Raw genomic sequence first — 19,188 nt, forward strand, 5'->3', positions numbered from 1 at the left:
AAGTTGGTGGAATCACATCTTCAAAATCGATCCAGAAATCTAGCGGGTGGATATTTTTATCTGGATCGAACCGCAAGAACTGCCGACACCCGATAAAAGCGGCGTTTGCAGTTACAACTTGTTGCATACTACCATTACCAGATGTTACTGAAGCTACTTTACTCTCAATGTTAGCAATGTTAGTACTGATATTTTCTACTCTCATTTCAACATTATCTACTTTTTGCACAATATGAGTAGTATCAGTTTTGATTGCATTTACTTCTGCTTGACATATGTTTACTTTTATATTAACATCTTTAAATCTATCTGAGCACAGTTCATATTCCGCCTCGATCTTTTCTCTTAACTTGTGCTCCAGCTTCGCATCTTCCATTTGGAAGTCTCTGCAAACCTCAGCAACTTAGGATTTTACTGTTTTATACATTTCAGAAAATTGTTGAGCAACCTTTTTCTTAATATCCTCACGGTTGTAATCAATTTTATAATTCAAACTGTCCAGATCCTCTTTCAACTTATTGCAACTAGCCTTGAAAGAATTTTCTAATTCAGCTTTATTGGATTCTAATTTATTGTCCATTGCCTCAAACCGTTTACTAAAATTGGTTTGGCTGGCCACAATCTCATACTTTAATTCAGCATTACTGCGTTTGACCTCAGTTATTTCAGACTTTAATTCAGCTGTCATTTTTGCATTACTGGCAGCTATTGCTTGTAATATAACATTGAAATCCATAGCCCCAGTATCTTTGGGTTGCTCACTAGCTGGTTTCTTTTCACGCTCAGGTGACGAAAAAACTAGCTCCAACACCAGAATCATCAAAACTAAATGAAACTTCTGATTGATCAGTCATATCTAACTTCTCCTTCTCATCTCTGATGACTGTTTCATTTTTAATTCATCAGAGAAACTATCATCCAATAAATTAACAATTTCTGATTTCTGCTTTACTACAGGGGTCTGTATTATTGAATCATTGCCCCTTTTTACACTACTGTCAGGAGACAATACTTCATATTTCACTTTAACATTACTACTTTCATGCATATTTACACTTGAACCATTGTCTGGATTTACAGTTCCCTCAACAGACATAAGTTCTGATTTAAGTTTAACCTCAGTGTCCTTTGGCGGTTACATCTGCACGACGTATTGCGTTGCCGGCGTGGCGTACCAGGATTACTGATGCGACGCAGCTCGCTGAATTGCAGACGGCACTCCGACGGCTGTTGTGTGTTTGCGTGGCCCGCAACTGCAGGCGCGGCTCCGGCTGCTCCGGCGGATGACTGCGGTGAGGCGAAACTCGCTTCTCTCGATGCCGGCAGCGCCGCTCGACTCAGTGCCAGCTCCGTCAATCCAGAGGCGTTGTTAATCCAATTGCGTAGTCCACATATGCATGTAACACATTCACTGTTTTTTGCTCAGTTACGTGTCGCATTTCACTCGCGAATCCGAATTGTTAAAAATCACTTTCACTTTTACTCAGATATTTCCCGGCCGATGCACCATTTGTGGGGCGGCGGTTAGAGAATTTGCTGTTGTATATATATTTGAATGTAGAAACACTGCATTTCCCGGCCAATGAACCATATGTGCGGCGTCGGGTGGAATTATTTTGTTGTTGTATAAATGTTCCTATTATTTATGCTGTTGTTTGCTGTTCTCAACACTGGCTCTCTAACTACAATATTGGCAACCAGAAAGTGATTAGCAAAACGTGAAGCCTGTAATTAGAATTCCTGTTGCCCACTTCATCTGAGAAATACACTTATAACTACAGCTTATAGCTCTGAGGAATTAGGAGATTGTCTGGGATTTATAATCAAAAACGATCGTGAAAAAAAACTCTATATTCTGAAAGTCACAGATAAAAAAAAAAATGAATCCACGCAATCTAACTAACAGAGCAGTTCAGAGTCTAATGCGCTGATGCCACTGTAACTGTCCAAATTAAATGTTTAAATGAATGGTCGCCATAATTTGATGAATATGCTCATCAAACGCCACGCTAAATAATGATAGAAAGTTTGTCCCGCGGCGGCACGTGAAAATACGACATACGCAAACTGAAGACATATCATTAAAGTCATCCCAGAATTAACACTTCACTCGAAAATGATTTCATGGTTATGCATATCTCGAGTAACTTAATACGGCATCCGAGGCTGTTTGTAGCAATGATACCGACGCGACGCGACACCTGACACATATGGTGTGCTATTCAGCATCTGGAGAGAAATGGGGCCTTGCTTCCTCGCACAGCGTTCTCATATATAAAACCGCGGTGTGGACAGCTAAGGGAATGCCTGATCAAATCGGCTCTCCCGACTAGCCACTGGGCTAGTAATGCACTACATTAATTTATTGAATAAATCATATCTTCTTTTGCTGATGGTCAATGAAGCTCTCAATTTAAATGTGCATTCAACACACAGGTAAGTAATCATAATAAAAGTTTGACGTGGCTAAGTTAAATATTTTGGGCGAGAGAATTAATTTAATTACACTGCATGCAGTAGACGAGCTCTGAACTTGCCCTTTGGAGATACGCTATCGCTATAGTTTTATAGTTATTCAAATGAAACTTCTCACATCTTTATGGTTATAGCGGATCTCCATTCTACTTAAATCTAAACATCCTATCCTTATTTATTAGCCTATTTAATCTATCTTGCTTCCTTAAGTTTTAAGACACAAACCAGACAATTATGCATTTCAACTAAAATCTTAATTTGTGAGATCCAAAGTACTGTTTCTATTAAATTATTATTGAAAAGGAATCTAAGCATAAATTTTTAAACCTCTAGCTCTTTTCTGTTGCGCCAATGATTTTTACAGAAAAATGTCCAAATTTCGAAAATGGTTAAAGTTATTGAACTGATGTTCAACACACATTAATTTAGTATTGCTCCTGACAAGCTAGAAACATTTTAGGTTATTTACTTGATTTTTAAAGTATTGCGCAACATTTATGACGTCAGAGCTAGTTACAGCGGACTGGCTGGCACACAATGGAAAGACTGATGTGCATTTATTACGGCGTGAGTAGGCTGCTTCCCTACAAGACGATTTGTGTATGTTACCTTTTGAAGTCCCTCCGTTCAGCCGCTGTGTATACAGACCAGAAGGGCTTCCATGTTAAAGTGTTTCTCAGGTTCTCGGTTTTAATTTGCACAGTCCCCCAAACGATATGGAACGCTGAACGTGATGAATAGATACATACAGGTGTTTGACAAACTAATGGAAACTGAAAAGACACTAACTTCTATTATTTTTTATCGATTTACGCATCATTTGCCTGCTCATAAGTATCGGATGTATTGCTTGGAGTGAGCTTTATTTGGTTATGCAAATTGCAGTTTCAGAAGATCTGCGACACAGAAGTGCACTATGTGATCGAAAGTATATGGACACACCCACAAAACATGCGTTTTTCATATTAGCTGCATTCTGCAACCACCTGCTGCCTGATAGTCCATATCGGCGACCTCAGAAGTCATTACACTTCGTTAGAAAGCAGAATGGGCCGGTCTGTGGAACTCACGGACTTGGAACGTGGTCAGGAGATTGGGTGTCACTTGTGTCATACGTCTGTATGCGAGATTTCCACACTCCTAAACATCCCTAGGTCCACTGTTTCTGGTGTGATAGTGAAGTGGAAACGTGAAGGAACACGTACAGCACAAAACCGTACAGGCCGATCTCTGTTGACTGACAGAGACCCCCGACAGTTGAAGAGGGTCGTAATATGTGATAGGCAAACATCCATCGAGACCATCACACAGGAATTCCAAACCGCATCAGGATTCACTGCAAGTACTATGACAGTTAGGCAGGAGGTCGAGCGGCTGCAAATAACGTCGGTAAATACCAAACTTCGCCTCGCTTGGTGTAAGGGGCGTAAACAATTGAACAGTGAAAAAAGTTGTGTGGAGTGATGAATCACTCCTTTTATTTTGAGTGACACAATCACAGCGCAGGCCTGCATTGATGTTTTAAGCACCTTCTTGCTTCGCAGTGTTGAAAAACTGTTCGGGGATGGCTATTGTATCTTTCAACACTATCAAGCACCTATTCGTAATGCGTGGTCCGTGGCGGAGTGGTTACACGACAGTAACATCCCTGTAATGGACTGGCCTGCACAGAATCCTAACCTGAATCCTACAGTACACCTTTGGGATGTTTTGGAACGCCGACTTCGTGGCAGGCCTCACCAACCGACATCGATATCTCTCCTCACTGCAGCACACCGTGAAGAATGAGCTGCCATTCCCCAAGAAACCTTCCAGCAGCTGATTGAAAGTAAGCCTGCGAGAGTGGAAGCTGTCACCAAGGCTCAGGGTGGGCCAACGCCATATTGAATTCCAGCATTACCTACGAAGACCGCCACGAACTTATAAGTTGTTTTCAGCCAGGTATCGGGATACTTTTGATCACATAGTCTGTTATACTCTCCGGCTTTATTTACTGCCTAGATCGCTCTTTGCACCAGGTGAATAGAATGAAAGTTTACAGCGATACAGTTATGGGACTTGCAATCTTAACTAATGTAATATGCTAAATGAAATAGTGGAGTTCATTGTCAGCGAATGTAGCGTTGGTAATGCTCGCAAATAAGACTAAACACATTATAATTTGTGCTGCAGCTAGAGGTAAATAGATTTTAATTTGTCATGCTGTTTGCATGAAATTTACATTGTTCCACTGTGCACTCGTTTATCAGTTGTAATTAGTCTGCTGCAACTTCTCGATGTACTGCGCTGTACAGCAAATAACAGTATATTCCACTAGGAGAGTCGTACAAATAATGTTTTAGCGAATTTAACTAATGTTAACACACAATCGATCTAAATCTTGTAATCTCCCTGCAGTGTACTCTAAAACACGACATCCCATAATTTACTTAACTTATTTAACACTGTGACACTTTATCGACGCTTTGAAGAACGTGGAATGTTAGCCACACTTGACGTCTACTGAAGTGTTGGATTATTGAGTGAATCCGATTAGTTCGACTGGTAGTGCTTCAGATCTGAAGAGTTGCATATAGTATTATTTGGAATTTCAATATTAAAAGCTAATATGCTAGAATGAAAGTTACGTAGTTAGTACTGCTCTGTGAGGTTTGTAGTGGCGATTGAAACAAGTCGTAGAAGACAGCCACCGATCTTTTGAGATTAATACCACCAGAGCATGTGCCGAGAGCAGATCCGTCAGATGCCCTATGTGCAATGCACCACCACATTCAATAAGGAATAAAATTTTAAACTGGACAGAGTCGAAAAGTATGCTAAGGTGTTTATAACATGCGTTAAACTAACTTGTGGATAATGTATTAAAAGAAGTTTCACGTTGAACCCCGGCCTCTTGGAAACAACAGCCATTAACAGACAATGATATTCCAGTACTTTAATTTCTTTTTGGTTTCATGGTACTTCCAGCTCCCCCTCGCGCTCAGCCCAGAGCCTTCTCCCACCAGCTCCTCAGTAAGCATTACTTTATTGATGTGATTTTGGTGGCCAGCTGAATACGTCAAACTCGTTCTACTGCTCTTAGTACCACGGGTGTGCACTGTGAACTGTGTGAAATGTTCCATTGCCCTTTTGGTAGACGCTGTCGTGTCGAGGAAACACAAACTGCATGTAGGGATGGGCATGGTTCCCAAAGACGGATGCATTCTTGTGTTGACCCATCGCGTCCCCCAGAATAACAGCATCACCCACGGAATGCCACCAAATCATTTCCCAGATCATCAGATGATAACGCTCCGACGATTGTTTCAGGGTGTTTGCTATCAGACGTTTCACGCTGTACGCGCCAACAACCATCTGGCCGATTGCTCCTAAACTGTGATTAACCCGTATAGGGCACTTGCCATTCAGTGCAAGTCCAGTTGCGATATTGGTGTGCAAGTTCGAGACTTCGTATCCAATAAACAGTACTCAGGATGGGCTCGTGGACAGTGCGCCTGCTGCGAAGGCGCTTACGCAGCGCCATTCCCTGGACAGTCGTTGAGAAGACGGTGTTGGTATCCCTTGGTTCATCTGAGCGGCTAGTTCCTCAATAGCTGCACGTCTATCCGAACGTACACATCTCCACAGCTGTCGTTCACCCCTGTAGTCAATGGCCCTTTGTGCGCCACAATTGCCTCGGCGCCGGTTTTGGATAGCTCTGTTTGGCCAGGCACAGCATTCTTTAACTACGGTGGCACGTGAACAGTTTAGCCCTTTTGGTCGTCAGATAAATCGCTCCCTTTCCATACTACGAAAACGTATGCACTGTTTCTTGGTCCCCCTAACAAGCTTCACATACCCTCCATTGCAAATACTGAAACCTGACATATTTGAATGGTTACTGTAAAATAAATGGTGGCCACATTAATGTGGCTGGACCACGTATATAATACTAAAGAAATGCGTATACGTCAGGAGAGTGTTTCTTTTGTCTGCTTCTGTTCGATCATAGAAACGACATCAATTTAAGAAAATGATTTCATAGAGGTTATTAGTGACAAGTGAAGACTCCCTTAGTTGAGCAAAGCGAACTTAAAACATTTTCATCAAAAGTATAAAGCGTCAAACTTTAAGGACACAGTCATTACAGGGGTAACAACATACATAAACATGTTTTGATTGGCAGGAGAGCCAACACCGTGTTACTAGAGGAGGCCGAAAGGCACGCGTTTTAGCTCACGCAGGCTGGCGTGAGGTCTGGAATAGGACAAGGAAAATAGAATTTAGAAAAAACGGACGTAGCTGGTGGAATACTTAACTTTAATCCATAAATGGTGAACGTCGGTCTTTACGGTACATTATTCATAACATCAATAGTAACTGGTAATGGCGCCTTGCTAGGTCGTAGCAAGTGACGTAGCTGAAGTCTATGTCAATTATCGTCTCGGCAAATGAGAGCGTATTTGGTCAGTCAACCATCGCTAGCAAAGTCGGTTGTACAACTGGGGCGAGTGCTAGGAAGTCTCTCTAGACCTGCCGTGTGGCGGCGCTCGGTCTGCAATCACTGATAGTGGTGACACGCGGGTCCGACGTATACTAACGGACCGCTGCCGATTTAAAGGCTACCACCTAGCAAGCGTGGTGTCTGGTGGTGACACCACAAAATGAATACGCCAGGCTTTTTTTATAGTTAGGATTGTAGATGGTCTGCAGTGGATAAAACTTCTCTGCAGGCTACAGTGAATATGCCTGCAATTCCGAAGCGTGAGAAATGAAAAAGTTCACTTACTTACAAGGGAAACGTAACTGTTGTGTCTTGTTGATCAGTCAGGAGATGAGGCTGGACTATTTACATACGGATGATATGTGATAACCTTTGTTTACCACCATGTATTCAATAACTATTCAGATTCACAGACTTATTTGCTAATCACAGATGAACTTGTGGGTTGGGAAAGCATCTAAATTATATCCGTCGTTATAGTGTAGTGGTCACGCCACAGATAAGGATGTTTAGTGGACGTGGAAGCCGTGCAAGTGACGTGCTGACGCTGCTGTTGTAGGAGGTCCAGCTCAGGAACGGGTGTGGATGGCAATCGTAGATGTTGGGGAAACATCAGTATCCAGAATAACATTCGTTTACTACGTACAGTGTACAAAGTTGTGTCTACAGACGTGCAGTCATCGGCTGGCCACTGCGAAGTAGTGCTGATTAGGAGTTCAAGCGTGTGTGCAATCTTATGGGACTTAACTGCTAAGGTCATCAGTCCCTTACACACTACTTAACCTAAATGATCCTAACACACACACCCATGCCAGAGGGAGGACTCGAACTTCCGCCAGGACCAGCCGCACAGTCCAGTACTGCACTGATTAGAAATGTTGATGTTTCTGAGGCAATAGATTTTTCCGATGTATCGATATTTAAAGAGTTGCCTCTATGCGCCCTCGATATATTGGAAAGAGTATCGATATATCTGCATATCGAAGGGAAAAGGCCCGATGTACTGGCCTATAAAGATATCGGCTGCACACTGTAAACAAAATGCCAGTTTTAGAACTGAATATTTCAGTATTGATTTATTATTAGATATTCTGTACATCAACCTGCATAACCCCCTTAGGGCAAGACTGAAAGGAAAACGTTGCACGTTGACGCTTCGCGTTATCCACTTTGCTGACAATGGTGACTGCATGTAAGTGGCGCAATAAAAGGTATCCGTCGTTCGATTTGGTCACATATCGGATTTGTCCGGGATACGTTATGAGCACTTCCTTGTTTTTTTCATTTCTGCCGACCCCAGCGACCTAGTAGTTTTAGTGTCACAATCGCGTGGTGAAGTTAAACGTTGCAGTTTCTGTTGATAACTCCAAGCGCCAATTACATTAACAATTCCCGTCACACGTTTCCGTCCACCGCAAAGACCAGTTTTGTCATTCAGATTTTTGTTCATAATTTTCAGCCGCTATTTTTGAATCACATTATGAGCCTCCCCCCGCCCCCCACCCGGATTTGTGGGGCGTTTGGATATGACAGTGACCCAGTCTGGGAACGAAAGGGCAGCTGTGTTCATCTTCAAGGTTTTCTTAGACCGTGTCTCACCACCACAGTGGAGAATCTCTGTATTGTACACAAAACGTATTGTACACATTATCATCTGCACCCGCCCTACAGGAACAATCTATGAACTCCTGGCAGAATCTTCTGTCATCTAACGCCACTGGTCGGAGATTAGGAGCAACTGCACCAGGGAATTACTGGCTCAAATGGTTAAAATGGCTCTGAGCACTATGCGACTTAACTTCAGAGGTCATCAGTCGCCTAGAACTTAGAACTAATTAAACCTAACTAACCTAAGGACATCACACACATCCATGCCCGAGGCAGGATTCGAACCTGCGACCGTAGCGGTCGCTCGGCTCCAGACGTAGCGCCTAGAACCGCACGGCCACTCCGGCCGGCAGGGAATTACTGTCTGATACGTAACCTGTCGTTAATACGACGCCACAGACTGTTGCATTCGTGGTGATGCCATGACTGGGGAGCATGGATTGCTGACAAATGGCATTGCACTGTTTTCTGGGATTAATTGCAGTTCTGCACTACCCGTGATGACAATCATTGCTGAGCATATAACTGCGTCCTGGGAGAGGTCGCATTCTTCCAGTGTTTTACAGAGGGGCAGGATATTCCTGGCGTATTGGTGTGAGGAGCCATCGGAAACGGCTTTAGATCATAGCTGGCAGTGACTGCAGGCGCTCTGATGCCACAACAGTACATCACGGATTCCTGAACTATCGTGGTGCCATTTTCCAATAGGGCAATGCTCGTCTTTTCATAGCACGTGTCTCTACAAAGTGTAAGTAGGCTGTTTATGTTTTCTTATTGGCAACGTTACGTAGCGCTTTGTATGAAAATCACTGGCTTTGCTGTGTGCAGTCTGTGGTTAGTTTGCATTGTTGTCTGCCATTGTAGTGTTGGGTAGCTGGATGTGAACAGCGCGTAGCGTTGCGCAGTTGGAGGTGAGCCGCCAGCAGTGGCGGATGTGGGGAGAGAAACGGCGGAGTTTTGAAATTTGTAAGACTGGATGTCATGAACTGCTATGTATATTAGGATTTTTCAACACTATTAAGGTAAATACATTGTTTGTTCTCTATTAAAACCTTTCATTTGCTAACTATGCCTATCAGTAGTTAGTGCCTTCAGTAGTTTGAATCTTTTATTTAGCTGGCAGTAGTGTATTGCAGTAGTTCGAGTAACGAAGATATTTGTGAGGTAAGCGATTTGTGAAAGGTATAGGTTAATGTTAGTCTGGGCCATTCTTTTTTAGGGATTATTGAAAGCCAGATTGCGTTGCGCTAAGAATATTGTGCGTCAGTTTAAGGACAGTGTTGTACAATTGTTCTAAGGGGACGTTTCAAAAGTTTCAACGTGATGTTGAGGTACTCCTGCAGCCAGCAATAACTTCACATCAGTCGCAGTTAGAACGTGTGTGGGGCCACCTCGGTGATCAAATCCTTTCCACTGCCAGTATCCACGATATCGAAAGCTAGGTACAACTTATAATCACCTTGTGGAGCAGTTCTCTTGTGTCCATGCTGGCTACGAAAATAGGATGAGAAGTACCGCCTTATCTCTCTCTCTCTCTCTCTCTATCTATCTATCTATTTATCTCTCTGTGTCACTCTCTGCCCCAATAATCAATACACACACCCAAACCCACACAAACCATACACCACTGATGCCAAATACAATTCATACTCACGTGCCTCACCTAGCAAGACACGCTGCGAAACAAATGTACTGTGCAGTGCCAAGCGACCATAGGTTCGCCAACAACATAGGAGGACGCACCACAACTTAAAACTGTAAGTTTCACACAAAAATCGTGATACAGACTCATTTCCGTTCGTAAATGCATAGCAAAGAGAAAAATAAATTACGTTTTGATCTTTGCAGATGCCAAGTTGTATATTGTGAAGCAGAATAGCTACCGCAATAAATGGACAATAACATCATGTGAGGTATGTATCAGTAATGCTTACATCGACTTTTCGCCAATTAAGCTATAAATGGAACTCTTACATAATGTTGTAAACAACACAGATGTTAATATGTAGCAACAATTTTACAGTTAAAAATAAAAAATTTGACCCACTGACGATAGCACAAAAGTGCTGAAACATGTACGGGTGAAACAAAAAGAAAAGAAGGTGTCCTGCATTAGGCGGAACTTATCCCGCTAGATACGACGCTTGTGGGACTGAGGGCTCTGTGGAAGCATTCCCAACGTACTCAGCGTCATACTGCAAAATTCTTTGCAAATTTAATTCGACTCTGTAATCACTTAAATAACTTCACGTATTCTCTCATCCTGTGAAGATGGTTCGGTTCCTCCTCTACTTCCGGCTGGTTCACTATTATGTCAGGCTCTATCATTAAGATAATGTATTTTTACGTCTGTACTATTTCTTCAACTCTGTATTTCCATTAACATGCAAATATGAAGAGGTCACAATATTTTTTCTGGTATCTGTGAGAATTATAATTTTGCACTCTAATTCTGTTTATAGTTTCCTGTGCTACAATATTGTAGAACAAAAGCAAACTGGTGCTTTTCATTTATTATTATAATGTTGTTCTACCAAGAACCAACGGAAGATTCTGTTAATATGAGTTTCCTGTTCACTAGTATCTGCATATACACCGCAATATTTACCATATATAACTGAAATGGTAATTTTAATACAAATAACGATACGTCAATAATGTAACTAAATTACTACTGTCTTCAGATAACACTGATCAACTACGATTTTGTCCCTGCCGTGTGTTACATCAGTTCCCATTTTCATCGCAGAAACCAACTTTACTCCTAGAAACGTAGTATCGCATAAGGTTTTCGAGACGTATGGAAGTTTCTTTTTTTTCAGTTTCCGACGATTTCGTTATTTGATTTATTTATGTGCTGTATTAAACATATATAGCGTATCATTATTTCACAACTAAATGAAGTATTGGTCATGAGACATATATATTGCATGTGACTTGTTATCTGCTGTAAATAGATGTTGCGAATTGTCATTATTCTTTAGACCATTTGATAGTTGTTGGAATTTTTATTAATTGATTCTTGTTACTTACTGATCTCTTGCCCACTAAGGGCTGTTATTAAACTAATTCAAAGAAATTTTGAATTTCCTTTAAATTAAATGTTTTTCTATCTGAAAGCTTTATATTGTCGATTATTGTTTTAAAATCGTAAACGTTGTTTGACTTTTACAACATTTACATTTTCATGAATGCTGTAGTTCTTTTTTAATCGCTAGGCGTTTTGAAGAAGGGTGGCAAATGTTACTTTTTGTATTATATTTTGATTGTTCCCTTGTATCATGTAAATTTTTGAATAATTTTCGGACTGTGTTTGACACATTTGATATTTGTCACCACATACTACAAGTAAAATGTGTGTCCCAGTAATAAGGTATGGTAGAGAAAATCTGTTTGCACGCCTTAATTCAATATCTCAGAATTGACTAAAGTCGCCCAATTAGAAATCCGATATAGGAGAAAACCGATTTCTGAGAAGTGTTGTTGAAAACACCTGAGAAATAGCTACTGTTCATATAGCAGTATTTATGAAGAAGTCTTAGTAACTGATTACTTGCAATACCAGTTACAAAGAATCGCTTCCCTTCTTGCCTTGATCGTGTAGTCACACGCACAGTTCTTTCAGTGTGTCTCCGTATCATCAGAGCAATCGCCGCCAGCGTCGCCAGGAATCTCCTCAGTGTGCGGTGAATGAGCCGCTCCTTCGATCGCCTCGCCCCGTTCAGGCAATTTCCGCGCAATTTCGCCGGGGCTGCTCTCCGGGAAGCGTTGTGCTCCCTCCAGTTCGCGTAGTGGGCCCGATGTAATCGTGCGGGCACGATCACATTTGGTGTTGCCTTCGATTTCTGTGCGTGAACCATCGCCACATTACCGCAAGCACATACCGTGCAGATGACTCATTACCGGGTAGAGTGCACTGAGGATTGACAAAGCCCCTCTCTAGGCGTCTGCGATGTGCTGACCTAGAATGGAGGTAATGGTTTCTGTCCTCCATATGCCTCAAAAGCTGGAAGCCGGAACTACCAGCCAGTCTTTATTAGATCTAGCGCCTGATGTGCTGAAAGAATGACGATATGGTAGGTTGCCTGACCAGTTAGACTTTAATTATCACGTTTATGAGTCTCTTCTTTGGTATCAACGGTCAAACCTATCTTTCAGTGAATCCAAGACCACTATCGTTGATTTCCAGTCGACATAAATGTGGTAGCAAAAGGTATTCTGCAGAGAATGGGGGCGAGATCTGGCTGGGTCAAGCGCTACGTCTCGAAATAAACTACACAACATTAGTAACTACCAGTAAACTTCCGATTCTTTGAGGAGTCTAGCTCCTAGTGGTTGTTTACAATATTTTCAGCATATGTAAGCAGTTGTGATCTTGTGTAACCGTGTTTGTACGACGGAACAAGCAAGTATGAACAACATGTATATGGACATAGCCTATTGCACAGGTGCTTTATGTTTTTAAATATTTTAGCGATGATAAACATTTTATAATGTGCTGCTTTTCCATTTGACATCTCGTCTGTGATATCAGCGTAAAATAACATGTTTTACTACAAAAAGATTTTAAGGTACGCAAATGTAAAGACCCACTTCCGAATTCTACAAACCAAGCAAAAACTGTTGAATTGTCTGTAGTTCAACCATGTCTAGACGGTCAATACCGCGGTTTGATCGTGTCCACATTGTTACTTTGTCCCAGGAAGGGCTCTCAACAAGGGAAGTGTCCAGGCGTCCCGGAGTGAAACAAACCGATGTTGTTCGGACATGGAGGAGATACAGAGAGACAGGAACTGTCGATGACATGCCTCGCTCAAGCCTTCCAGGCACTACTACTGCAGCGGATGACCGCTACCTACGGATTATGGCTCGGAGGAACCCTGACAGCATCGCCACCATGTACAGTAATGCCTTTCGTGCAGCCACAGGACGTCGTGTTATGACCCAAACTGTTCACACCAGGCTGCACGACGCGAAGCTTCACTCCCGACGTCCATAGCAAGATCCATCTTTGCAACGACGACACCCTGCCGCGCGGTACAGATGGGCCCAACAACATGCCGAATGGACCGTTCAGGACTGGCATCACATTCCCTTCACCGATGAGTGTCGCATATGCCTTCAACCAGACAATTGTCAGAGACGTGTTTGGAGGCAACTCGGTCAGGCTGAACGTCTTAGACACACTGTCCAGCGAGTGCAACAAGGTGGAGGTTCCGTGCTACTTTGGGGTAGCATTATGTGGGGCCGACGTCCGCCGCTGGTGGTCATGTAAGGCGCCGTAACGGCAGTACGATACGTGAATGCCATCCTCCGACCGAGAGTGCAACCATATAGGCAGGATACCAGCGAGGCATTGGTCTTCAAGGATGACAATTCGCACCCCCATAGTGCACATCTTGTGAATGGCTTCATTCAGGATAACGATATCGCTCGACTTGAGTGGCTAGCATGTTCTCCACACATGAACCCTATCGAACATGCCTGGGGTGGATTGAAAAGAGCTGTTTATGGACGACGTGACCCATCAACCACTCTGAGGGGTCTACGCCGAGTCGCCTTTGAGAAATGCGACAATCTGTACCAACAGTGCCTTGATGAACTTGTGGATAGTATGCCACGAATACAGGCATGCATCAACACCAGAGGACGTGCTACTGGGTGTACAGCAATCTGGAGAACCACCTCTGAAGGTATCGCTGTATGTGTGGTTTTCATCCGCAATAAAAAGAGCGGAAATGAGAGGACGTGCTACTGGGTATTAGAGATACCGGTGTGTACAGCAATCTGGACAACCACCTCTGAAGGTATCGCTGTATGTGTAGCTTTCATCCGCAATAAAAAGAACGGAAATGATGTTTATGTTGATCTCTATTCCAATTTTCTGTACAGGTTCCGGAACTCTCAGACCTGAGGAGAAGCAAAACTTTTTTTGATGTGTGTAATTAATAGTCCTGTCTGATGGTGAAGTTTTACTGCCTGAACAGTGAAAAAGTAGCTTGTGATAAACCTTCTCCTTTCAGAATTTTGTAGGGTGTGTGATCGAGAAAAAGTTTCATGAAGGTTTGAAATTAGGATAATTTTTTTGGAACTCGGTAAGTGCTGTCACCCTCAAACACTGGCTGATTACAATCCGGGTATTTGCGCAGCGCCAGCTACGCTGCCTTACGACAAACACATAGTTCCCAGAATGAGATTTTCACTCTGCAGCGGAGTGTGCGCTGATATGAAACTTCCTGGAAGATTAAAACTGTGTGCCCGACCGAGACTCGAACTCGGTCGGGCACACAGTTTTAATCTGCCAGGAAGTTTCATATCAGCGCACACTCCGCTGCAGAGTGAAAATCTCATTCTGGAAACATCCCCCAGGCTGTGGCTAAGCCATGTCTCCGCAATATCCTTTCTTTCAGGAGTGCTAGTTCTGCAAGGTTCGCAGGAGAGCTTCTGTAAAGTTTGGAAGGTAGGAGACGAGGTACTGGCAGAAGTAAAGCTGTGAGTACCGGGCGTTAGTCGTGCTTCGGTAGCTCAGTTGGTAGAGCACTTGCCCGCGGAAGGCAAAGGTCCCGAGTTCGAGTCTCGATCGGGCACACAGTTTTAATCTGCCAGGAAGTTTCATATCAGCGCACACTCCGCTTCAGAGTGAAAATCTCATTCTGGAAACATCCCCCAGGCTGTGGCTAAGCCATGTCTCCGCAATATCCTTTCTTTCAGGAGTGCTAGTTCTGCAAGGTTCGCAGGAGAGCTTCTGTAAAGTTTGGAAGGTAGGAGACGAGGTACTGGCAGAAGTAAAGCTGTGAGTACCGGGCGTGAGTCGTGCTTCGGTAGCTCAGTTGGTAGAGCACTTGCCCGCGGAAGGCAAAGGTCCCGAGTTCGAGTCTCGGTCGGGCACACAGTTTTAATCTGCCTGGAAGTTTCAAACACATAGTTGATAACAGAAATACTCCTGTTATAGTATTAAACTTTCAACGTAACATTGTACCTATTAATGAGCAAAGTATGTCATCAATTTAAACGTTCAATGTCGGTCAGCTGTTACGCGAAATATTTAAAATTTTCATTGCCACTGGAAGCCGTTAGAAAGACAGCCTACAAGTGTACAGGTTGCGGGTGCCGGATTCTGGGTCCGGGCGTCTGACATTTTTGGTTAGAAATATAGACAGCCTTTGTATTAGTCGCAAGGGATTTTACTGACTGTATTGGTACAGTGTGACAATTATTGAACTATACGAAAAAAACGTAAATTAATTACAAACTACGGCGTGCACACACTTTATTCAACACGTAAACGCCACTACAGACATTCGGGTTTAGGTTACATGTTCGATGTGGCGCAGACGAATAGTGAAATTTTTCACGTCCCAGTAAAGTGTCGGAACATCGATGCTGTCGATGACCTCCAGAATGGCCGTTTACAGCCAGCAATCTTGAGTTGGTGCTGTACACCTTGACTGTAATATAGGTCCACCAAAGAGAGTCGCATGTGTTCAGGTCTGGAGGATACGGCGGCCAGTCGAGGCCTATGCCAGTGGCCTCCGAGTGCCCGAAGTCCCAAAGTGCTCCTCCAGGACATCAAACACTCTCCGGTTTCGATGATGTCGAGCTGAATCTTGCATGAATCATATCTTGGCGAAATTAGGGTCACTTTGTATAATGGGGACGAAATCTTGTTCCATCGGTAGTCACCGTGCCATCAAGGAATATCGCACGGTTTATTCCGTGATTGGATGATGCAGACCACACAGTCACCCGCAGTGAGTGGAGAGAGTTTTCGGTGGGTAAATGTGGGTTCTCAGTCCCTCAAATGCGCCAGTTTTGCTAATTGACGAACCGATCCAAATGAAAGTGCGCTTCGTCGCTAGACCAAACCAAACCAAACAATACAATACTAATTTCCATCATGCACCGCCACTAGCCGTGCAGTTTGAACGTCCTAACGTAAAACGTTCAAAAGTTATGACGATTTTATTGCATAAATTTCAATACTTGTCACCCTGTAGGAAAAAAATTGTATATTGATTTTTTTCTGTCTCAACTGCATATTTTTAAAACTATGGCCAATTTCGTTCTTTCTAGATACCTTTAGATCTAAAAACTAAAGTGAAACAAAATGTATACTTTGTATTGAATAATAAAAAACAGAAAACGCGTCTGTTGAATTTTGCCTAAGTAATTTCGTCAGCAACCAGCCGTGTCTGTATAGAAGTTACACGTCAGAGTACTTTAACATGCAGCTGTGGTCTGTTTCTCATAGGTAGGTGGTGATGGAGGAGTGGGGGGAGGGGGGAGGGTAAAGTGTCGGAGGGGAGAAAAATTGAACCGAAGACGGAATGGAAGGCAGGGAGATGTCATGAATATAACGGGTTCACATCCGGTAAAACACAAAAATAATTCATGTGTGCATGACGACGTCGAAAGCAGAAAGTAAATAATTAGAGAAAGTCCATGACTGTACTGAATGGTTATTTCACTGGGTAGATGGAGATGAAAATCTAATTATCTTAACAGATGAAGGATTGGAATGCGTCTGAAGAAGAAGAAGTATAAGAAAGAGTCATGGAAGAAAATGCGCTTGGTGGTAGGAATGAGAGAGGAGAAAGATTAATTGAGTACTGAAACAAATTTCAGCGAGTAATAACGAATACTCTATTAACGAAACACAAGAGGAGGTATACTTGTAAAAGGCCGGAAGATACGGGAATTTTATCATAGCTAGGCAGAGATTCTGAAATCAGGTATTTGACTGTAAATGTTGTGCGCAACTTTGTGTACAACGGAGATGCAGGCTACAGAGTGGTGGAGCAACTGTCATCGTAGGAAAGTTGGAGCAGAAATGGTTAGTGAACAAGTCGACACAACAAACAAAAGATTTACTTAAATTGTATTTCTCCAAGTGCACGAAGTCTCATGACAAATTATGCGGCGGGAGCAAGAGTCCAGTCGTCCGTGTGAACAAGGAAGATGCTGTCTGTATCAAAACACGAACGGTGAAATCAACGTCGTGACTAGGCAGCGTCTGAAAAGCGTCACGTAGTGTAGTGGTAGTCGTCGATTGGGCTGTGTGGTTGCCACCGACCATTTACAGAGGGCGCTTGCAGTCCAGAGTTACTACTTTGTACACGAATGGCTCAGTGGGTGTGCCTCATTGGGTTTGAAAGATCCTGCACAACTGCCATCACCTACTGGTGGAAATTCTCTTGCCAACATTTTGACGCCCCATGGGCTGGCACTGATATATGATACCATATTTATGAGCTTTATTATTGATTTATTGTTATTCCTCCCCATTGTCGTCATGTGGTGTAGATGAGCGAATGACACTGGGGGGAGGGCTGGATGCAGGTGGCAGTGAGCAGACAGGAGCTGGAACTGAGGCCAGTGACAAACTTCCACCCGCAGCCTGGCATACGTCGTAAGCCAATCTGGGAACACCAGCCAGAAGCCAGGCAGAGGGCAGCCACCAAAATCAGAGGTTGAACATCAAACGGAGCCGGAGGCATCTCGACAACTGCAGAGGGAGTCAAGTTGGTTCGTGTGATAGTCCCTGTGAAGAGGGTCACACCTCCAGACTTCGGTGACTGCCAAGACGGCTATGAATGTGAAAGGGAGTCGACTACCACCAGCTCTGGAACTGGGGTGAAGGCGCAGTGCCTGAGGAGCTGGCTGCAGTGAGGGCTGCTGCTTCCGGGCAGTCACGGAATCTGAACGCACGAAACCGACGTCAGGATGACGCCGTTTACATGGAGGAATTTCATTGTGATGGTGTCTCAGCAGTCCTGTCAGTCCCTAAGGTATAATCATAGAACGTCCAATAAAACGCAAAATGTTGCTTCCGTCCACTACACAGTCTGTAAAAGACCAAATAGCTAGCTTGATACTTTGCGTGTACAGTCGGAGTGAGCGTCGCCCACCGGGGCGGGTGCAGCAACTGAGCATGGTGCAGTGGTGCCGTCCAAGAAACACTGTCACTGGCAGTGGCCCGTCATGTGCCTGGGAGCAGTAGGGAACCAAGAACAACAACAGAGTTTCATCTCGTGTGAAGGAGGTGGGAAATTTGTCCATCTGTTACTGAAATGTCCGTACAAAGCGTTCAGCGTCGCCGTGGGATTGCTGATGGAACGGTGCACTCGTGATGTGGTTGATCCCAGATTTGTGGTGAAAACCTGTTCAAACTTGGCGGCAACAAACTGGGGTCCACTGACCGTCACAATCTCCTCATGCAGTCCCTCGAGGCAAAATATTGACGACAATGCCTTGATTGTGGAACGAGCGGTAGTGTAGTGCACAGAACCAGGAAGGGAAATTTACAGGAAGCGTCAACGACGATGAGCTAACGTGTATTCCAGTAAGTACCCAGAAAATCCAAATGCTAACGTAGCCAAGGTACTTGGCGTTTGGGCCATTCAAAGAACCACTGAGGTGGGGCTGAATGTTGTTCAACACCGACTTGGCGCTGAGAGGTCAACTGTTCAGCTTACGCATCAGACTGTGGCAAGTGCAATGACGTCGAGGCAACTGCTTAGCGCGAACGACACCCTAGTGCCTTTGGTGTAGCAAAATAAGCACGTCAGCCGTAAGAGCCAGTGGACTACAACACAAGGCTGGTCATTATTGATGCAAAGCAA

General features: G+C 43.5%; 1 non-coding gene across 1 annotated transcript; it reads left to right on the plus strand.

The window, feature by feature from the left end:
• The first annotated feature begins 15,380 nt into the window (after nucleotides 1-15,380).
• Nucleotides 15,381-15,455, plus strand: Trnap-cgg (transfer RNA proline (anticodon CGG)). The gene has a single exon. It is a non-coding gene; the product is annotated as a tRNA-Pro (tRNA).
• Nucleotides 15,456-19,188: the final 3,733 nt, after the last annotated feature.

Source organism: Schistocerca serialis, chromosome 8 (genome assembly GCF_023864345.2).
Source record: "Schistocerca serialis cubense isolate TAMUIC-IGC-003099 chromosome 8, iqSchSeri2.2, whole genome shotgun sequence".
In the NCBI taxonomy this organism is placed as follows: domain Eukaryota; kingdom Metazoa; phylum Arthropoda; class Insecta; order Orthoptera; family Acrididae; genus Schistocerca; species Schistocerca serialis.